This window comes from Schistocerca serialis, chromosome 1 (assembly GCF_023864345.2).
Source record: "Schistocerca serialis cubense isolate TAMUIC-IGC-003099 chromosome 1, iqSchSeri2.2, whole genome shotgun sequence".
NCBI lineage: Eukaryota > Metazoa > Arthropoda > Insecta > Orthoptera > Acrididae > Schistocerca > Schistocerca serialis.
The window spans coordinates 504,622,429-504,645,852 of NC_064638.1; the positions used below are offsets into that span (position 1 = coordinate 504,622,429).

General features: G+C 41.2%; 1 pseudogene; it reads left to right on the top strand.

Annotated features, from left to right (window-relative positions):
• The first annotated feature begins 414 nt into the window (after positions 1-414).
• On the top strand, positions 415-532 carry LOC126424844 (5S ribosomal RNA; annotated as a pseudogene).
• The last annotated feature ends 22,892 nt before the right edge of the window (positions 533-23,424 follow it).

Here is a 23,424-nt window from a genome sequence, read left to right on the forward strand (position 1 = left end):
TAATAAGGAAGTTTGACGTATAAGCAAAGCAAGTTGGGTCTGTAGGAAATGTCTTCGATTCGAAATTGCCGTATATGGACTACTTACATCTCGTACGGAGGACAGAAGGTCAATCTATACGTTTTATAATAGTAGTCTTTGATGTTTTTTAGAAAGAATTTTTCATTGTAGTCAATGCTTACATCGAACTCAGCTTACTGTTTGCATCTGACAAGGGACAAAGAAATTATCTAAAGATTATAAAGTTTACGTGTTGAAAGACCTTGCGAAGGTAGTGTTTCCTATTAAGCAACGTAAATTGAAGGTACACACAGAAATAAGCATCTTCCTTGCTTGAAACGCAAGCTGGACAAAACTGTACCTATTAATAGCAAGGATAAAGGATAGAAATATAATTTAGTATGTTATACTATGGCCGACGGCCTTGCCGCAGTGGTGACACCGGCTCCCTCAGATCACCGAAGTTAAGCGCTGTCGGGCTTGGCTAGCACTTGGATGGGTCACCACCCGGGTCTGTCAAGTGCTGTTGGCAAGCAAGGTGTACTCAGTCGTTCTGAGGCTAATTGAGGAGCTACTTGATTGACGAGTAGCGGCACCGGTCACGAAAACTGATAACGGCCGGGAGAGCGGCGGTGCTGACCACACGCCTCTCCGTATCCGCATTCGGTGACGCCTGGCTGAGGATGACACGGCGGCCGGTCGGTACCGTTGGATCTTCAAGGTTTGTTCAGACGGTGTTTGTGTTTTGTACATTATGTTATGGGTAGCACGAATGAAATTATGTGTATGAATGGAAACTGCTTTTGTTACCGACCCAGGATATTTACTTAAAAACGAGTCCAACAACACTACTGCCAAATATTGCTTTTAGTCAATATTTACACAGTTCTTCCAGTTAACTGCATTGCAGAATACTGATGTTGCAGCAACACTAACTCTGTTCATGATACGTTAGTTATAACTGGTGTCGACAAAGGACGATGGTTATGTCGAAAGTGTGTTTAGGACTGGTGAGGAGGAGTACAAAAGAAAGAAGGTTCACATACCTTGAATCAATGAACTAAATACGCAAAATAAGGTTCAAAAATGGCTCTGAGCACTACGGGACTTTACTTCTGAGGTCATCAGTCCCCTAGAACTTAAACTACTTAAAGCTAACTAACCTAAGGACATCACACACATCCATGCTCGCGGCAGGATTCGAACCTGCGACCGTAGCGGTCACGCGGTTCCAGACTGCAGCGCCTAGAACCGCTCGGCCACCACGGCCGGCGCGAAATAAGGACAGGTGCATTAAACAATTTATGATCCGAGCATCTGAATGTGAATGATTATCCAGTCAAATCTATATACCCGTTTTAAATAAAGAACAATAAAACAAAAGTGACTAGTTGCAACAGACTTTGTTCCACACAGCCCTAGACTTAAAGAATAACAAATAAATGATGTGGAAGATTATTTTGTCAGTGTGTTTCCATTTAAGAAGGTGACAGAGTGGACAAATGGTGAAAATTGGGCTCCGTGACGAATCATTAGAGGTGCAGTGAAGCACTTTTGTCAGCTGGTAATCAAGAAACAGTTACACGGAATATTTTCTGAGGAATACGACCAACGGCAAGAACTGTTGACTATACTGACGATCTATGGTGTATCTTCAGCACAAATCAAAGGATATTACGTATACAAAAGACAGGAAAGAAGATTGGGGTTTAACTTTCCGCCGACGACGAGGATATTAGAGAGGTAGCATAGGTTCGGATAGTGGAAGGAAATCGACCATGTCATTGTTAAAGGAATCATCCTGGCATCTGCCTTGAGCGATTTAGGAAAACCACAGGAAACCTCAGTCTGTGTGGCCAACGGGGATTTGAACTGCTGTTCTCCTGAATGTGAGTTCTTGTCTTAAATTGCGTCAACTCGTTCTGTAGGTATACGCCAAGAAAACTTAATTTAACTGCTAGGTAACGATCCTTTTGTCTACAGGTAGAGAGCGTGTTGAAAAGTAATGGCTCAGAACTTTTTATGTGAAAACTATCAAAGCTTTTCTTAGTAAAACAAACTTTATTAGCATTCTACATCTTTATTCTTCGTGGCTACATATTTATTTCTCAAAATAGTCACAAACACAACGAGCACATTTCCCCCTAAGATAGACCAGTTTGTTGATACTGTCACTGTATATTGTTTGACACTGTTGACGGAGCTACTACCTGACCTCTGCTTGCACGGCTTCATCACTCTCAAAGTGAAGTCCTAGAAGACATCCTTTAAATTTGAGGAAAGATGGAAATCGGATGAGGCCAAGTCGGGACTGTATGAAGGATGATAGATGACAGTGAATCCAAGGCATCGGATTGTTGCAGTTGTGCACGGACATCGTCATGTGTGTGGAAGAATTCGAATTTGTGCTTTCAATTTGCTGACGATCTCTCACGCACCGACATAGTTACGTTACACACCGCCACGTTACACGCTAAAATTCGGAGCCCTCTAGCGGCAGAGTTTGCAACTTGCGGCAACGAAGCGGGAAAGTCGACTGAGTAGGATGGATGCATGTTCCGTAATACTTCAACTGATATTGAGAACAGCATAAACAATTCCTACGCATTATTCTTCAGCGCTCATTCGTATATTCAGTTGTTAATTGTTAGGAAAGGCAAAGCGACTTAAAAAGTATTTCCACTTGGTGCACTTTTTAAATCATGACGAATGCATCATAATTGCCACAGACTGAGAGTAATCTATTACAACATTAGTGGCAAACTTCTGAAGTTTGTCGTATCACTTGAACACCTAATTGTAATGAAATGCAATGAACGCGTGAAGCCAGTAGCAAGGAACGCAAATGGAAGACTGATTTGTTCGGAGAGTTGTGGAAAAATATGGTGATTACAAAACGCTTGTACAATTTATTCTAAAGTGCCTGCTCTTTTCCTCAAGTGACAACCCTTTCTGTCTCTGTGTTTTTGCAGGTTAAGCGCGCTGCACTGTTCGTGCTCTTCCTAACTTGTGGTTTTCGTTTGCCTGGCGGTTTTTGGTCGTCGTCTCTTTTGTTAGAGGTGGCTTCTTTGTGTACTGCTACGGGGGCAGTCTACTCTCGTACCACCACGGCCTAACTAGTGGTCTCACGTCTGAGAATGTGGTATTCCAGGTTGGAAATTATTTTCTGAGTCTTGTCAAACGGTGACATGTTCAAAGACGTGACTGCAATAAAATTACAAGCTTTATAACTTATGCAGCAACGACCTACAAATGTGGTTTAAGAAAGTTTATTGAACTCAAACCATTACCGGTTTCGGATTTTTACACATCCACACTCAGATGGCATCTTACAGTCTTCCTTTCTTTTCTGCTGGGGGCCTCGTTCTGTGTTCGTCACTGGTGTATTGCACTAAGAGAAACAAAAGGTTTTTCGTTCACAATACGGTAAAGTTATGAGAGATGTTTGTCATTTTGACCTTCATAGAATTACTTGTACATAATATTTCTGTATGTGATCCCTATCAATGAATAGAATACCATATTAAAATTTAATTTACATAAATTTATTTCTCTGTTCGACTTTTAAATTATTTTCATCGTTCTACCAAAGACATATTTTCTGAACCCATACACTCTATATGGCATCTGTAACTTAAAGTCTTTCGACTCTAACATCCTTGAAACAGGTATTTTTGCTGCAAGTGTGAAACTGGGCTACATTTTGCAAACGTTGAGTGTGTGCTGCCATAAAATATAAAATAGTATATGTTGCAGTAGTTTATAGGAAATTAAACAGCCTTGCATAGAGCAGATGCAAAAATGTATTTGAGAATAGTGAAAATCACAAATACAAGACTAATTCGTCACAAAGGAACATCCACCACTTAAGTTTTCACTTCATTTCCTGTTTTATTAATGTTTCCGTGAAGTTCAGAATGAACAAAAATCTCCCGTAACTTTAGCGTATAGTGGACGAAAAACGTTTCATGTATGTTAATGCACCACACCAGTAAGGGACAGCAGGAAAGAAAGGAAAGCTGCAAGATACAACGTGGATACAGATTTGTTGATATCCGAAACTGGTATTGGTTTGAGATAAATAAACTTTTTAAAACCATACCTATGTCTGGTTGCTGCTAAAATTATAAACATATTTTCTAATAGCTGCAATGTTTCATACAACCGCTGAGCAGTCGATTTAAGGCGATCCCGCAGTAGCAGACATTCAGTGACGTCATCTAATTCCCGTGTCGGAAATTCACGGGATAAGTACAAGTATTCTTCTTTGCAATCCTTGAGCAGACGGACGTTCTTGTCTACTGTGTTTCCCTACACTATGGCAAAATATTCCAGTACTGGTCGGATCAGTGCCGGGTACAGCACAGTACCGCACTGTGAAGGCAAATTGGATTCTGGATTGAGAACAATTTAAACCGTCCACATACAGCCAAGTGCTTTATCTCTGTCATCACGGATGTGCTGTCTACATGTCTGATGCCTGTACCTCCTAGATACTTTATAGTGCGCGATCGTGGAATGGAGCCTCCCACGATCCGCACTGGCTGAAGATCCACAGACACTCCACATGCGTCATTACTACGGCCTGGCCGCGACGCATCACGTCGACTTTAATACCTCGCGTGTATTGCGCGGTGTCGTCCGCATATAAAGGTAAATGTCTGACTTTGGGACGTATGTAGTATACAAATAGCACAACAAGGTGCGCAGTACGGACCCCTGCGGTATCCGCAGCCGTAAGCGAAGAAAAATATCCATTATTGTGCCGAAACTTGCCTCGGACAATATTCCGTCGGAAACAGTAGCAGGCAGAAAGTGAGGAATACACCTTGAAGAAACAGTAGCGAGTGTAAATGAACTGTCCGCAGCCCGTGGTCGTGCGGTAGCGTTCTCGTTTCCTGCGCCCGGGTTCCCGGGTTCGATTCCCGGCGGGGTCCGGGATTTTCTCTGCCTCGTGATGACTGGCTGTTGTGTGGTTTCCTTAGGTTAGTTAGGTTTAAGTAGTTCTAAGTTCTAGGGGACTGATGACCATAGATGTTAAGTGCCATAGTGCTCAGAGCCATATTTTTTTTTTTTTTTTTTTTGTAAATGAACACTTACCAAGCGGCAACTTTCAAACGAGGAACGAACTGACAATCGGCGTACGTAGGTAAAGCAATTTAGATTTTGTAGTCCAGGAGAGCGTTTTAGTAAGTGTTCTTATTTCACACAATACGCTGTTGAAGTTCGAAGAGGGCGAACAAACTTAGTAACAGGTTTCAGATTTTATTTTTGATATAACGCAGTCGATGTTTTAAGAAGAAATGTTAAAAGTAGAGGCCACATGAACTACAGACAGTAGAACAATTTTCAGGAGAATAATCAGTTTACTTTTTTTGCACACCTCCATGCCTGCTGTCAGTCTGAACAGAAAATTGGCTGGGAAATATGTTATTGTCTACTTTTAAAATGGAATGCCTCAAACTTTTTTACCTTTTGGACTCACATCGTTGGTCCAGCAAAAGAATTACGGAATGTAACGAGAATAACATTTGAAAGCCATCACATTTGCTGTTCGGATGCTAATATTTTATTTCATTTAGTTTCGAAATAGAAACATGACCTGGAAGACATATTACTACGGAATGAAAGTCATTATATACACAATTTTGTGAAGTCAAATGAGTTAACTTATAATATGGATACTACTGTAACATGTAGGACAAGGTCTGTAATAGGCTATGTTTGTCGTACACGAATGAAGATATTAATAAAAAATACTCCTTGATGCAAGTTTACCATGTTCTTACGATCATTTACAAGGCAGAAGTTGTCCATTTTGTACATTAAGGAAGGTATTTGTTAAGGTAAGGTAACCGGTACAAGCCGCGCGGGGAAGCCGCGCGGTGTAGGCGCCTTGCCATGGCTCGCTTGGCTTTTCCGTCGGAGGTTCGAGTCCTCCCTCGGGCATGTGTGTGTGTGTGTGTGTGTGTGTGTGTGTGTGTGTGTGTGTGTGTGTGTATTGTCCTTAGTTATATAAGAAGTTTATATAAGTAGTGTGTAAGCCTAGGGACCTATGATCTCAGCAGTTTGGTCCCATAGGAATTTACCACAAAAGAAAAATTAACAGCTAAAATTGGATTTATCGCACGGAAACTGGTCTTGCAGTGCTGTTCATCTTACGTATATTGTAATCAAGAAATATTATACAGTGGCATGGGTCAATCCAGTACGGATTACTCCACGATTGCGTAAACTCCGGTGCAAAAGTTTCGTCTACAATCAGCATTTACAGCACCGCCTATAGATATTGTGTGTTATACTAAAAGGGAAACAACTTCACGACAAAACTGAGGGATTATTGTCATCTCATTTCGACCGTACACGTTATTTCGCTGTACCAGAACAGTCAACTGGAGTCTTCTCTGAACAAGAATCACCATACGACGACTACCAGTTACAAATGCTGTACTGACTCTTTCTCAAATACAAAAACAGAGTGAAGGGGAAAGTATACGTTCTGCCTCATAAACGGTTCTCAGTTTCTATTGGCAAAAAGACAAAAGCTGAAGACTTTACACAAAGTATAATCACCGACAGCTGCATTTTATCTAGCGAGTAACAACTATTCGGAGAGTTCGTCTTCTTATGAAATGCTGCGTGTGACGGCTATATCTGTGCACTCATTGTTACATAACGAGCATTATTAGCTACACGTCAGCCGGCCGGTGTGGCCGAGCGGTTCTAGGCGCTTCAGTCTGGAACCGCGCTACCACTACGGTCGCAGGTTCTAATCCTGCCTCGGGCATGGATGTGTGTGATGTCCTTAGGTTAGTTAGGTTTAAGTAGTTCTAAGTTCTAGGGGACTGATGACCTCAGATGTTAAGTCCCATAGTGCTCAGAGCCATTTGAGCCAAGCTACACGTCGAATTTCTTCTTCCTCTGTTTAATAGTTCAGGTTATTCTAACGTAAGAAAAAGGTCATTTGCACTAAATGCACCTTTACATCGAAGGTAACAGAAATGAATCTGTAAGTCGTTATTCCGCTTCCTAATAAATGCGAGCATATTAGACTGATACCACACTTAGTCGCACGTAATCGTTCCACTGTAGTGAGCTAATAAAGAAAACAAACACTTAGTACCTGGATACGAAGGCAACGGTCATCATTTGCAGTCGTATTTTCTGCCGCACACAGAAAAGAACCTAACATCAACGAACCCGAAACAACGAGCCGAGTTGCAGTCGAAACACAGTGAGACACTGTGAGCAGTGCACTGCAAAAGTAGTGTTTATTCTATCAGCATGGCTGGAGAGTTAGTTCGGAACCTGATTGTAAATACACGATTGCGCTAGCAGGCGGAAACCTGTATCCAATTGAAGGATTGCTACACGAGAACACTGACAGATGGGACACGAATACACACTCTAGAAAGCTGCAACGGCAATGGACACATTGAAGCTCGCAAACTTGATGACGCCTGTAGTGGTTAATATCCACGAGCTCCAGGTGATGAAATAGCTCTTTGTCTACGGCTCAGAAAAGTGTTGTGCACCATAATTAGGCGTGGTTTTATTATCGTGCTTCACTTAGCGCAAGGATTGCTAGTTTTTCTGTTTTTATCTTTTTGATTTTCCTGAGCTATAATGATGTTCTTCTGTAATTGCAATATCGTTAACTTGGCGGATCACTGCAGCATCTCAATATCCACTGCTTTCTCAGAGCACAGACTGAAAGATTGTTTTGAACAACTGTAACAAGCCAAATCCTGCGGCCACGTTCCTTACTTTACCGCAGCTGGACAGCTGTTCACAAATTTTCAGTTCTGTGTGATACAGTAACCGTTTGATTCCCTTTCCACATCTATACCATAATGACAACAAAACCGCTACTAGATACAATACTTTTCTCCCAATACGTGTCTGATATCAGTGGGTATTTGTTTCTGCGCGTATCTTATAACCGTCTCTTCTTTTCGGTTTCCACCTTCCACCAATTCTTATCTTGGGAACCTCGTTCTTGCTGTCCTTCTGCCTATCCGTCTGCTGGACACACCTCTTTCCGTTCTCTATACGGCCATCTAATTAAAACGTTTTTATTAGGTCGCTTTCTTGTGTGTTTGTTCGGTATAAATATAGCAACTGATTTTAGTCGAACTTCCCCATGAGCTAGAGACTTAAAATCTTCGACGTTGCTCGGTACTGGATGACAATGCAATATTAACTCGCTTTCTTGTCTAATCTATGGCAGGGGATGCTTTGACTACCACTGACATTCACAATGAGTTTGAGCACTGAAACTTTTAACATACCTCATAACTCGAACACAATGTAATATTAACCAGCTTTCTTGTCTGGTGTGTGGCGGAGAATACTTTGTGCACCACTGCTACTTTCCCCTTTTCCTGTTGCATTTGTGAATGTTCTGTGGAGAGAACGGTTGCTGGTAAGTCCCCAAGTAAGCTCGATTCACTCTAATTTTTGCCTACTGAGAACTTTCCGTGAGATAATCATAGGAAGAAGCAAAGTGTGGGGTTGTAAGATGAAGCAAAACTGAAATATTCCTGGAATTTCTCTCATTGTCTCTGCTGTAATCTCATCGAAATGTTTGAAATTAACTAAAACATTTGACACACACAAGACTAAAAAAGCAGAAAATAATCACTTAAATAAAAACATTTTGGATACAACACACTTTTTAAACGGACTAAAAACAAAATAATTTCTCCTAGGCCCATACAGATTTCTAGCCTCACACAGATAGTCCTGAAAGTTTGTGCTTGTGAATTTTTAACAACTATGAAAATACTTGTAAAAAACATGGGACGCATGCAATACGTAAACGATGTATGAACAGCTGACTTACTTACTCATCTTTATGTTTGTCTGACAGCCGTCTTTAAAACAGTCTAGTAAGATTTCACTTCGGCGTAGAGAATGTTCCTTCCCTCAAAGGTGGAAAAAGAAAGAATAGGGTTTGACGCACGCCATCGGCAACCAAGTCATTAGAGATGACTCACAAGCGCGGACTGATGAAGGATAGGAATGAAATAGGTTGCTCGCTTTTCAAGGAAACCATTCCCAGCATTTGCCTCAAGCTGTTCAGGAACACAACGGAAAATTTAAATCTACATGTTCGGACTGGATATGAACCCAGGTCCTTCAGAATGGTCGATGAGGATCTTACCAAAGTACCATCTTTCCAGTTTGTCCCTTTTTGTACATAGGGTGGTCAGAAATAGTCTGAAAAGCTTGGAAGGGTGTGGCTGAGAAATAACTGTTAAGAAAAAAAATCGATGCGTTGCGCCGTTTCCGAAGTAATTAGCACTGAAGTTAGCCAATGAGGCTATTGCACACGCAAATTCAAGTGGCACGCCAGAGACGGCTTCGCTAAACGAGTTCTTCATTTTGTTCCCTAAAACTGAACGAGAGAGCGACACAAAAACTGAACGTTGGACGCTAGTAAGGATCGAACTCCAGCCAAAGGCTTAGTAGTCTCATGCGCTGTGAGAACAACTGAGTAACTGTATCTGGCGCGCAACGGCCCGATTGGCTAATTCCTATGCTAATCAACCTGTAAACGGCCAACGTACTGAATTTTTTAAAACATTTATTTCTCAGCACAACCTACGTTGCAGCTCTCTTACAAGCGTTTGAGACTGCTTCTGGTCATCCTGTTTCTAACCACTTTATCCATTTCTGACAAAACCGAGATTCGTCTTGTCCCTTCTGTTATTTTATTCAGTAATTTAATCCAGAACCTCTCGCGACGTGATTGACACACAGATTTTTCGAGCAGGTGCGAATTCTCATCCACCAAAGTTGGAATAGCGAGGCAACACACCCTTTAATTAGTGAACTGGACTTCGGAACTGGTATACATGCATAAAATAAATCAATTTATTAGGCGTGTGATAGCACATAATGTGCTTTAACCAAAACTTTTGTGAAAACTTGATGTGATATTAGATAGATCTACTACTGCCCAAGTCGAAGTTAATTTCTTAAATAAAACAAAGTCAGTAACAGAGTACGAAAAAAAACGTCCTTGAGACTGTGACGGGTAGTAGGTTTCTAACTAAGTCTAGTGGTTAGCATTGCCGCCTCTGGATCGCGAGATCCTGGGTTCGATTCCCGGTGTGGTCGGAGATTTTCTCCGCCCGGGGACTGGGTGTTTGTGTTGTGCCCATCATTTCGTCGTCATTCGGGAAAATGGAGTGACTGGACAGTGGAAAAATTAGAAATTTGTACGGGCGCTGATAACCGCGCCGTTGAGAGCTCCACAAACCAAAAATCATCATCATTTAACTAACCAATGGGTGACTGCAATATTGTCTTCTGGTCACAATGTTTTCTTACGTACTTAATATGCTACAACACTTCGGAACAACCGGCTCTCATTATAACATTCCGTAGCCGTATACTCTGCATATTGGGCCCGCTGCTGGTGGAGAAGCTTCCTTCCGATACAGATTGTAGATAGTTGCGACACCCGTGAAAGGGGTTGACATTACACTGATGGTATCTACCAAGCTATTAACAGTATCTGTAGGCAACAGCATTTCTATTAACTGTCCTTCACTCAGCGCAAGAATTCACCGACATTACCTTGCGCAAGGTATTGGAAGTTAACGAAGTACATACATATACAAGTCCTCAGAAACAGGGTCGATACAGTTAGCAAAACAATGAGGAATTATACATGGTTACCTGCTTAAAAGCCGTTCCTCCCTTTAGTCTCTTGTATTTCTCTCATGGCAGGATTTCAATCACTGTCTCATCGTTTTTTGTAGGAGAAGCCTAAGTTCACAGTGTTAATTAACTGTGAACGTATGATGTAACAGAAACAATGACAGTGGAATCTTGAAAAAATTGCCAAATGAGGCAATACAGATACGAAGCACTATCGATTTTCAAGTGTGGCACATAACAATATAAACGATTAAGACAGAGGGAAACAGCTCCAATCAACTTTTATTGAAAGCAAACGATCTGAAAAAGAGAAAGATAAGAAATACGAAAATACCATAGAAGATAGAAGGCAAATGCCATCGAGATAAGTTTCCTATTGTATAATTTTTCCTAAGGCAGCTCATAAGAGAATTGGACACTAAGATACAATAATCAGTGCATCGCTGTGTTGGACTATGGAAACAATAGGCCAAGAAATCTTTAAAACACAAGGGCCCCCCTAAGACTTGCTAGCCTACTTATCTAATGACTAGACATACCACAATATAATCTTCTTTACGTCATAACCCACAGTTTTATAATGGATGTTTTGATGTATTCAATAGTTGCTAAGGATTTTTGTTCTTTTGCAACTAGTTTCGATATTAATGTCATCGTTTGGCACACATCAATTTCTTTATGGTATATCCTACATGTTAACAATTTTAAAATGTATTAGATATCTATTCCACGACCACCTGCACTCATAGTGCTATGTAGATTTCTAATATATTTTAAAATTTAAGACATGGGGCATATATCATACCAAAGTTCAAAGTCTCTCAGAAAAGACTTAAATATCGAAAAATATTTAAGCAGCCCGTGGTGGTTCTACTTAAATATGAACACAATAAACATTGAGGAAAGACAATACAATAATCAACGTCTAAATCTGGGAGACCACTCTCTCAAGTTTACGTTCGTCTGACCACCTTGAGTCATAAACAAAATTTCCTTGCAAAATTGTAACTGTTTCAGCTTTAACTGGTTCAATTGTAGCTGTTTTCGTATCATGGACCTTGAGATTTGTCTACTGACGTAAGTCTCATGATTTTGTATTCTTACACATTTAAGATACGCCTACTCTACTGATGAAGCTTTAATTATGTTAACACGTTGTTTCTCTTTCCTAGCTGCTTTCATTTCGGCGATATGACCTTAAAACTGGGTTAGAATGTACGTAATACCATCTGCAAACAGACATACAAAGAAATGCGAACAGACTCAGCTACAATGAAGAGTTCCTCTGAATATAAAAGGCGGCAACACACACGCTCTTTTAACGACAATAATTTATTTGCAAATGTGAACAAAACAGTATGTAAGGAAATGCATGTAAACATAACAGTACATCAATATGGTATCTGTTTTAACCTGAAGTCACAATGCTAAAACCAGCAGAAAACCATGCGTTTTTGCGTAATGGAAAAGAAGGAAGATTAGGGCTTGTCGCTCCCCCACCTCCCCGCCCCCTCCCCCAATGATGAGCTGATTCGCGAGGGAGTAAAATTTCAGATTAAGGAAAGAAATCGGCCGAGTTCTTTCAAAGCCACCATCCTAGCGTCTGCTTTAAGCGGTTCAGGGAAAGCACGGAGTATCTAACTGTGAATGCCCATACAGGTATTTGAACGCTGGTTCTCACGAATGTTACGTCGATCTCTTAACTACTACACCATCCCGATTGATAAATTCCTGACTAGCGATAATCGTGTCGCATGAGACAACATTAGCAGTGGAATTTTTTTCAAAATAAGCGCCAGTAAATTCGAAATTGTAGGTGTATCTTGGACAGTAAATTTAGGTATATTTTTAACAGTGCACTACGGTATAAATAATACGAACTTATCTCACAGTATAATAATGTGTGGAGATTCTGTCAACAGTCACACTGAAATTAGTGAATGTATAGAAGCAAATAATAACATACATAAAAGACTTGCACCCAAGGTATTTTTGATGGCATTAAATTAATGACCAGATGTTCTCAACTTGAAGGTTTGTTTGAACACAACATTGCAATTAGATATGGTATTTCCTTTTCAGTTCAAACATTTGAACTGATTTACCCCGGCAGCTATAGAAGTACACGCAATTTCATATATATATATATATATATATATATATATATATATATATATATATAGCTACGCGTACAGGCCCAGAAGAGCCAGTCGGAACCGGCCGACCGTCGTGTCATCCTCTGCCATATGACGTCATTTAGATCCGGTAAAGAGGGACATGCAAGAGGGACGTGCAATTTAGCGTTTACCAATAACTGCACTGCACCATTACATTTTTGATGTGAACAACTCATTGCCGGAGTTGAAAGAAGCAGAAGGTGACAGTGAATCCTAGGAGCGACCAAGGAGTGAACTTAGGAGCGTAGGATTTGTAGTCGTCGGCCTATCCACTTAGACATTATTCCTGTTTTTAGTGTTTTAATGTGGCTTCTTCCTCCCGACACAGCTCTCGGACTTGACTGAAAATCTTCTGTCGAGGTCTGTGCTGCCACGGCTTTATTATCAGTGACCCACACAAGATAAAATTAGAGAACTGAATATACTTAATGTGCCTTCAGTATGTGGCAATGAAACACATAAATAAATAATTAAATTTGTTAGTCAGAGACAGATATATTCATCTGCCGTGAAAGATGAAAATTTGTACCACAGTGAGCTGTAAATCCGATTCTCTTGCTTATCGCTAGCAGTCACGTTGATCAGTAGGGCCTGCCGGTGTGCCCAAGCGGTTCTAGGCGCTTCAGTCTGGAACCGAGCGACCGCACATCCTGCCTCGGGCATGGATGTGTGCGATATCCTTAGGTTAGTTAGGTTTAAGTAGTTCTAAGTTATAGGGGACTAATGACCTCAGATGTTACGCCCCATAGTGCTCAGAGCCATTTGAACCATTTGATCAGTAGGTCAGCCAAGAGAGCCTTCACCACCGACCCAACCTTTCAACGTCATCCACGGATTCTCCCTTCATTTCCGACAAATTCAGAGGTTCTTCCATTGCGAGAACGGATCTGTTGGAGAAGACAAAGAACACTGCACGATAATATCCCAGAAAACAAGAAACTTTCAATTTTCGCGATAGATGAATAGTATCATAGGGTCCGCGATAGTGAACTTATTTATATGTTTACACTGACATATGTACTCTTAGTGCGCGGGGTATGTATGATTGCCATATTGATATGAAATAGCTTCAATTTATTGAAAGAGATCTAGTATATGTAGGATGTATTCAGCGATGCGAACTACAAAGTGGAGAAAAGACAGCCTCAGTCAGAAATAAATAAGTTCACTTAATACTAGCATGTCTTCACAGTAATAAATAATATTTATGGTATACTTATTACAGATTGACCATTTTCAACCAAGAACATCTTCATCTAATACAGTACATGTGCGGATATAGTGTACGCCGTGCAAGCGATGGGTTTTTGTGTACAAATGTCCTAACAATCCGTTCTTTTCTTTTTGCCTTCACACATACAGCATAGCAGACTGCTTAGAGTGTGCTGCGTGTCTTGTAAACGGCGAATTAGCGAATGATTTGTGAGTGAAGTTGTGTGTAAGAGTGTCAACAAATCTTCTTGTGTTTAGAGATTAAACTATAATAATTTTGTAATGTAACCAAAGTATAATTATCTTATAATAAAGGGGATGAACGAAAGTATGCAAACACCATGAGAAATATATGCCTAAATATAAGTGCAAAAGTTAGTAAGCCTACAGGTTCCGTTGTTGTATCTGACCACCCGCACCCGTGCAATGTCCTCAATACGTTGCAAGTGTTCTTCGTGGTCGCAACAGAGTTTTGTGCAATTGTGAGCGCATTCATTCCAAGCTAAGCGACTTTGCAAGTGGGCAAATTGTTGGTACTCATAGGATGGGTGCTTCCAAGGTAGCCGAGTACTTGGTAATTCGAGAGGCACCTTATCGAACACTTATACCGCATCCACGGAAAGCGGAAAAACATCATCCGTTAAGTCACAACGCGGGCGATATTTTGTGTTGAGTTATAGTGCTGGAAGGTTGCTGAAGAGAATAGTGAAGAAAAATAAAGAGGACGAGAGCTGCAAAAGTCACTGAATGTCGCATTCGCGAATCGTGTCACCACCAACCACATAAAAAACGGGGAGGAAGTCTGTAACAGGTAGACCTGGTGCTGAACCCATAAACCTGGGTTATGGAGCAGTGGAAGAAAGTCGTTTGGTCGGATGATACTTGTTGCACACTGTCATCAACTTCTGGCAGAGTTTATGTCCCAGAGTGAAACATGGCGGGTGTTCAGTGATGATTTGGGCTGCCATTATCGTGGTATTCCATGGTCCCCATATGAAGTCGCATTAATGTCAAGGATTATGTGGCGTTTCGGTTATGACGTCCATTTCATGGCACAATATTTGTTCTCCAGTGGTTATGCTTTGTTCCAGGACGACAGGGCCCCTGTTCACGAAGCTCGCATCCTCCAGGACGGGTTTTGTTAGCATGAAGATGAATTGTCACACCTCTCTTGGCCACCAGTAAGCACATATCAATATTATTGAGCCTTTGCGGTCTAGTTTGGAGAGAAGAGGACATGATCGCTATCTATGTCCGTCATCGTTACCTTACCACTATTTTGCGGGTAGAATGGTATAAAACTCCTTTGTAAAACTTGCATTTATTTGTTTCGAGACGACTGGAAGCTGCTTTGAATTCCAAACGTTTTCCTATGCCGTACTATGCATGTTAACGTGTTTTTTTCCCCCTTATATTTTATATATTTCCTACACCTTTAAGTCCAAAACAAGTTTTTAAATTTATTGAAGGACAAAGAAGACTAACTGTTGCCATAACTGTCTCCAAATATATTTTTTCTGGGTGTTCGTAAACGAAGCTGTTCATGTGCTGTCTGTACCGGTGTGTGAACTAAACAGCAGTATTTCAACTGTAATGACACCAAACATTGTTCATTGTCATGGGGAAGAGGGGGGGGGGATACATCGCACATCTATAATGTTTAATATCAGTCTAATCATAAGCAAGTTTGATCATAAATTATAAAAAGTTCATACATCTTCTTGAATCAATCTGTAGAATTAGTCTGCTTTCCCAGACCTAAACATAAAGTAATTTAAGAAAGTGTTTCACATGGCGTTTTTCTCTTCATTCGTGAAGCATCGGTGGCGAACCTGTAACCGTTATGAGTCCATCATTCCTTTTGACATTTCGATTATTATAGCACTGAATATAGTTTCTCTGTACCTTACATATGGCATTTATTGCATCTTTTTACGTCTCTTAAAACAACTGCGTTTTCCTCTAGTAATTGCAGAGATTTTAGCTGAAAAAAAGGACGTGATGCCAGTTTCACAACTTCGTTAATCTTTTAGGAACCAGCTTTCCTTTAACTGCGTTTAGTTTTCATATGAGCTTGACTCTAGTTTTGTAAACCTTTTCTCTACGGGTAACTTCACACAAATCCTATTCCAGTAGTGGGTGTCTATAATTCGGTGTTACATTATTGTACGTTCATTTCTTTCTCGCGTGTTCTGTGCGCGTTGCTCATGGAGACAAACTTTCTTAACCCTTCAATTGACACTGTGCCCCTCGAGAGACGCTGATTTCCTGTAGCCATTGTATGAACGCTAAAAATCCAAAATACTAATATTTTTGCTGTCAATCAACCACATATTGCACGAGAACTGTCAGCGGCCAATTGCTGCTTGTTTTGTTCGTGTGACTGTTAATGGGTGAAGACTTTCATCCAGGCTTTGACAGTTCATGGCTCTGAGCACTATGTGACTTAACATCTATGGTTTGACAGTTCAGTTTTACAAAATATAGATAGGAATGTTTACATTGATGTCCATAAAAATAAAGTATATTTTAGGCACTGGAAGGACGTAATTGCTTACGAGCAACACCCTACATTTTTTAAATAAGTATAGATTTGGATAAATATTTCATTACATTCAAAAAACCTATACAGTCGAAAAAACTCCACTAAAATATTTCATTCTTCAGACTTTAAAAGCAGCGCTGGATGAAGGGTTAATTTGCCTTACGGATAGGATGTGAAAAGCAAAATAATTGATGCTGCGGAAGACAGCCACATAAAGGAACATATTGCGTTTAGTGCTGTTCTATTATTAGTTTTTGCCCATCAGACTGCTGTATTAAGGAAGTAAAAAAAAAAAAAAAAGTTGTTCAATTGGCTTAGGACGCGCTCTGTCGGAGCGTTTCTTTATGGCAACAACCTCACGAAAGCGAACTTACCTGTAGATAAAGTTCCAAGTGAGCTAATTGCCAGGCGCACTAGCCCGCTTCACCTGTTAATGAGACGTGACAGTTATACCGGAAGGTTATCCTATCACGTCGTAAATAAAGACTTCCGCGGCCGCTTCACGACCAATTACGGGAAAAATTTTGACAATGGGCCGCCCCGAGTTGCGCACGCAACTGCACCTCTGCTTGGAGCAGCCTTTCCGCTAAACGCCGCTTAGGGCCGTCAACCTGTCCGCACCGACAAAGGCCATTCATTTAGGGGGCGTCTTCTGGCCGGATAAGAGCCAGGCCGGCTTCTCGTCCACGGCACAGACGCTAGCTGCGTGCGCTTCCGTGAGCGCGGCACGCTGTTTCCGCCAATGGAGAGTCGAGTGCGGCGACACGACAGATAAGGTGCGCTAACCCTGCAACTGAGTCGACCAATGAGGAAGCGTCAGGAGACCGCAAACTGCCCAACTGCCGTTCGTTGTTGCTTCTCCCCTTGTCTGCTATCCGGGGACCTACCCCCACGAGTACAACTGTGGCTGGCAATCTTCAGTACCGGCGTGTCGCATTGTGAGTAACGATTTCATTTATATAGCGTTCTTCCATAAGTTTAACAAGCACAACAGATACACGTAACAGTGACTTTAGTCATCAATAATACGAATATATTCCTCTTGACTATTCACAACAGCCTGTCATAGCTGGGGTAACTATCCGATTCCGCGACTGTAGAAATCACATGGTTTTGAGGCGAAGTACTCGTCGAACCCTGTTCGGAGTACATTTTCGTCCGGAGAAGAAGTTCCTTGAAGATTTCAAAATGGTTCTGAGCACTATGGGACTTAACATCTGAGGTCATCAGTCCCCTAGAACTTAGAACTACTTAAACCTAACTAACCTATGGACATCACACACATCCATGCCCGAGGCAGGATTCGAACCTGCGACCGTAGCAGTCGCGTGGTTCCGAACTGAAGCGCCTAGAACCGCCGGCCACCGTGGCCGGCCGTTGAAGATTGTTCGATATAGAGCGGACAAGGTGAAAATCTGAGGGTGCAGGAGTAGGTGAATACGATGGGTGGGGACTTAGTTCCAAACCCAGCTCCCGTATAGAGGTTTTTTTTTCAGTCTAGCAGAATGCGGACGGGCGTTATCGCGGATTAGTATCACTTTACGTAGTCTTCCCGGTCGTTTCCTTGGATTGCGTCTGCAAAACGTCTCAGTTGTTGATAATGAATGTCAGCATTGATAGTTACACCTCGAGGTAATAATTTGTAGTACAGCACACCGTTGCTATTTATTCTGATGCGTAACATTATCTTCTGTGGTTGTGCGCGGGATTTTGTACGGGGAGTTGCTTCGTTATTTGGGCTCAACCATTTCTTTATTTTCCTTATGTTCGCACAGAGACACCATTTCTCGTCACCAATAACGGTACAGGATAGAAATGCACATGTGACCACCAGCTGATTTTTGTGATTTTCACTTAGAGCATGTGGTACACATACTCCAGATTTTTGAATCTTCCCCATTGCATGCAAATGCCGCACGATGGAACAATGATCACAGTTCATCACCTTTGTCAGTTGTCGAGTGCAGTGGCGTGTGTCGTTGTATATTAATGCGTTTAAACGATATTCATCAGACCCCGAAAGTCTTCCCGAACGTGGGGAGGCACTAATGTCAAAAAGATCCTCCTTAAAACGAGAAAAGTGTTATATTGCCGTGCTCTGTCAAATGGCGTTATCCCAATACACAACGCAAATGTTTCTGGCTGCCTCCGCTGCTGTCATCGCTCTACTGAACTCAAACAGAAGAATATGTCGGATGTTCCGATTTCTCTTTTCCGCATTCAATTTCCTAGCGTCTACAGCTCCACTCACTATTACCAAATGACAATACGTAAACTCAAATAGCGAAAATTAACTACAAATAAAAAATAACTATACATAAATAAACCCATACCAACACGCAAAACAAAAACGCTACGAACTTATGCACCAACGTAATACCATTAAGCTCACAGTACAAAAAATTAGTCATTCTTAGAGAAATCATTACAAGCATCATTTAATATCGCGTAATTCCGCCCCTGGACTTACTAACCGCGTGGATTCGGTTAGGAAGTGAGTCCGCAAGGGTTGTGACGGTACGTCGCATCTAGGTTAAGCCACTCATTGAGGATTCGATCGCGCACCACCAGATTGCGCGGATGCTAATGTCGGCGTTTTACCCTCTGTTCCAACATGTCCCACAGATTTTCTATGCGGTTCAAGTCAGGTGCTTTCGCAGGCCAATCGATATGTCATAGGGTGGGGGAGTGTTCAGAAAGCCAGTCAGATACTCTTCCAGTCCGATGAAATTTGCTGTTGTCTTCTTCGATCTGTGTGAGCAATGGCCTCTTGCGAGTTGACCGACTCCAAATGTTCACTGCATGCAGTTCTCGTCTCAATTTTCTCTCGCTAGTGAGTTATGATGGACCTACATTCTCTGCCTGCAGCATTTCGTGTCGTATTTGGAATCGATTTTGATTCACGAGCCTCGAAACGCGTCACTGGTGCCTCTCAGTCAGGGTCTTTTTGCGACCACAATTCTGACGACGTGTTTCGTGAACATGTGTGTTACACTACTACTTGTAGACACATTGAACAGTCGGCCGTGAAACTCGAAATGCCGGCCGGTCGCAGGTTCGAATCCTGCCTCGGGGCCGGCCGGTGTGGCAAAGCGGTTAAAGGCGCTTCGGTCTGGAACCGCGCGACCGCTACGGTCGCAGGTTCGAATCCTGCCTCGGGCATGGATGTGTGTGATGTCCTTAGGTTAATTAGGTTTAAGTAGTTCTAAGTTCTAGGGGACTGATGACCTCAGATGTTAAGTCCCAGAGTGCTCAGAGCCTGCCTCGGGCATGGATGTGTGTGATGTCCTTAAGTTAGTTAGGTTTAAGCAGTTGTAAGTTCTAGGGGACTGATGACCTCAGATGTTAAGTCCCATAGTGCTCAGAGCCAAACTCGAAACTCTAACAAATCTAGCAATTTCATACAAGTTATGGCTGTAGGCACGGCCAAACACTATTTCCCCGTTTTGCCACTCTGTCACGTCCTTAAATTTACCCATTTTTACGTACAATGACCACTTGAAACATAAATGTCTTACAGATCGCTACTGCCTCACGCTCATGTAGAGGCAGTACGGGCGCCGTTGAGCACGTTACTCGATCGACTCGTGCTGTGCTCAGGGATGACTAATCTTTTTTCCGTTGAGCTTATATAATTATATATTGCAATATGTTATTCAGTTATATACGTAATGTTCAAATTTTTACCTAAAAAGAACAATTTACGTAATTAATTTTGATGTGAAAACGTATGTTCGCTCTTCGGTCGACCTTCCTTGTGGTACAATATACCGTGTAATTTTAATCGCTAGTAACTATGACACTAATAACGCATAAAAAATAGATTACCCGCAACTGACTGACCATGTATGTAATTGTTTGTCGCGCAGCATGTTTTGCCTGTGACGTCATCGTCCTAGTGTAGGTGCATGAGCGAGGTTGTTACGAATTAGCATGCAACAAACTGCAGCAATTGTTTTGAGACGAAAATAGATTGAACAATAAACTTTGGTGACATGATCTAAGGAAGTAGTTTAGCAAAATAGCCTTCTCCTTAACACGTCCGGTGTTACAGACAGGTAAGGTACACAAATGAGATTAAGCAGGTAAGTGAAGCGGGTGTGACAATACAAAGTAACTTCTTTTTAACGGGTCATGTGAAACTATACTAATTGAAATAAAAGAAAAAATATGGCATGAGAAGTAATTTACAGAATGATCTGGTTGATATTATGAGTAGTAGGTCTGCCTCCAGTTCGATGTGGCTATCAAGGGAACTGTGTCTGATCATTCAGTAATACACTTGGCAAATGGACATATTTTTATTAATTTCCATTATTTCTTAGTAGTTCATCTTCCTCCTTTTGTAAATGTGAAATAAGGCTTAATGTTGCACCTTGTAACTATAGCCCAGCAGGTGCTCCGCAAAAATAGAGTCTCTTTTTCTAAGTTTTCAACTTCTATGATGTTCGTTCAAGAGAGTACACATTGCTCTACCAGACCGACCTATACGGAATTTACCGTAATTGAAAGTGATTCTGTATGTTCCACCCTTTTCCAAAGCTGAAGTACTGACTTTATCACTGGGCAAAAGAACTGACCAATGGCGTTGTGTACATAAAAATGTTGTTTTAAAGTTCCTGGATTTAAGCTTTCTGCCCACATTCAGAAAGACTTTTCCTGTGCATGGAACCGTGCACCATTTTTTCCTCAGATTTTATATTCTGACAAGGTGTCAGTCAGTGTAAGAAATAAACTGCCCCCTGTTTTAACTGATAACGGACCAGTATTCCACTAGTTCCCAGGTTTTGTATGAGGCTTGCAGTCGTTTGGTCTCTTTCAGGAAAAAAAAGAATTCTAGCTCAGTCGTCATACACGTCTCTCATATTTCGCCATCTTGTTTAGAGGTGCTTTGATCTTTCTTCTACCTTTTGGTCTTCACGACTGTATTTGTTTCGCAACACATTACGTCCAACTCACAGTTAATACCGGGCTGCCATTATTTTGTAAGATAGCTACATCTTTTGACAATCGTGACTCACAAAAACATTTTGGAATTTTGGATTTATCAGGGATAAAATATAGTAATCAGAATGCAGGTATAGGAAGATAAGGACATAAAAGAGAAGTGTACGCTGAGAAGGAAGTGAAACAGAGTTGTACCTTGTCCCTCACTGTTATTCAGTCCATACAGAGAGCGAACAGTACAGGAAACCAAAGTGAAATTAGAAGAGGAATTAAAGGTCACACAGAAGAACACTGTAAAGTTTCCAGTGAAGCTGAAATTCTGTAGAGAAGACAAATGGCTTCAAAGATCAGTTCACCGTAAAGGGTAGCGTACTGAAAGAAGTCATAAGATGAAAGTCAGTAAAAGTAATTGAGAGCAGGCGAGGGAGTGTTATATTATGGAATGAGACAGTGAAAGTGTAGACAAGTTTTGCTATTTGTGCAGCAAAATAACTGGCGACGCTAGAAGAAAAGAGAGTACAGTACATAGGTTGTCAACAACAAGAAAAATTTTCCCGAGCAAGAGCAACTTGCTGACATCTAGTATAAATTTGAGTGTTACGAAGCTTTTTCCTAAACTATTTGTTTTTAGTGGAGCCTCCTACGGAAGGGAAATCGTGGGCGATAAACAGTACAAACTTCTGTTCCACTGAAAGCCACGAGCCGCGAGGGATTAGCCGAGCTGTCTATGGGCGCTGGGGTCATGGACTGTGCGGCTGGTTTCGGCGGAGGTTCGAGTCCTCCCTCGGGCATGGGTGTGTGTGTTTGTCCTTAGGATAATTTAGGTTAAGTAGTGTGTAAGCTTAGGGACTGATGACCTTAGCAGTTAAGTCCCATATGATTTCACACACATTTGAACTTTTTTTTTTAAGGTACGACATCGGTTTTTATATTTTAAGATCGTAATCCAAGCATATTTCCTTTAGTTTAAAAACCGGTCTCTGCAAGTTGTTTGTGTTAAAAGTTATTCCTGATTTAGTCGTTGTTAACAGTGGCTGACTGTATGATCCATACTGCCACTGATATTCTACAACCTTGTAGTACACCACCTGTATTGGTTAGTACTCCTACGGATAACACCAACTGATTTTCAGACATAGTTTTTTCCTTTGGCAAGTCCGTTTACACCTTACACTTGACATTTTCAGTAATTATTTTGTCGTATCATCTCCCAAAAATGCTTCCGGCCACACTATTAAAATAAACTATTGCCAAATAATGTAACAAACAAAGGAATGTAACGTCATCACGAGGCAACACTAGGAAGAAAAAGAAGAAGAAGACGAGAACGCTAGTGATAGTTTCCACTCTTCGTCGATAAACGTCAGCGACTGTCTCTCACATTAGTTACAGAACCGTATAAAGTTTACTCAGAAAAGGGGATTTATTCTAACGCACTTCCTGTTCAAATGACCTAAAGGATTTTCTTGAGCCATCAAAATTTCAGGAAGCACGTCGTCAAACAAAACTTGTGAAGTGTTATACTGAACACTGTTATGAATCATTCTAAAGGGAAAATATCAAGAAATATTCGCGTGATTCTGGATACTTCTTCTCTTTACAAAATTTTCTTAATGCGTGGTTATTAAAATTGTAAATCTCGCGGTGGATCGTCGGAGGGATAAATAAGATTTGGGAAAATGTCATGAGGCTGTTCTGTGAGACGTCTTTTGTAAAGTGGAACACTCCCTTACTTTTCCGAAGCAGTGTCATACGGATTCAATATTTGTAAATTATAAATTGTGCAGTAGAGCGACTGCATAGGCATATGGACTTGCGTGGTGTAAATTTGATTAAATGACCTGGCGCCTTAACATTAACGGTATGAATTTT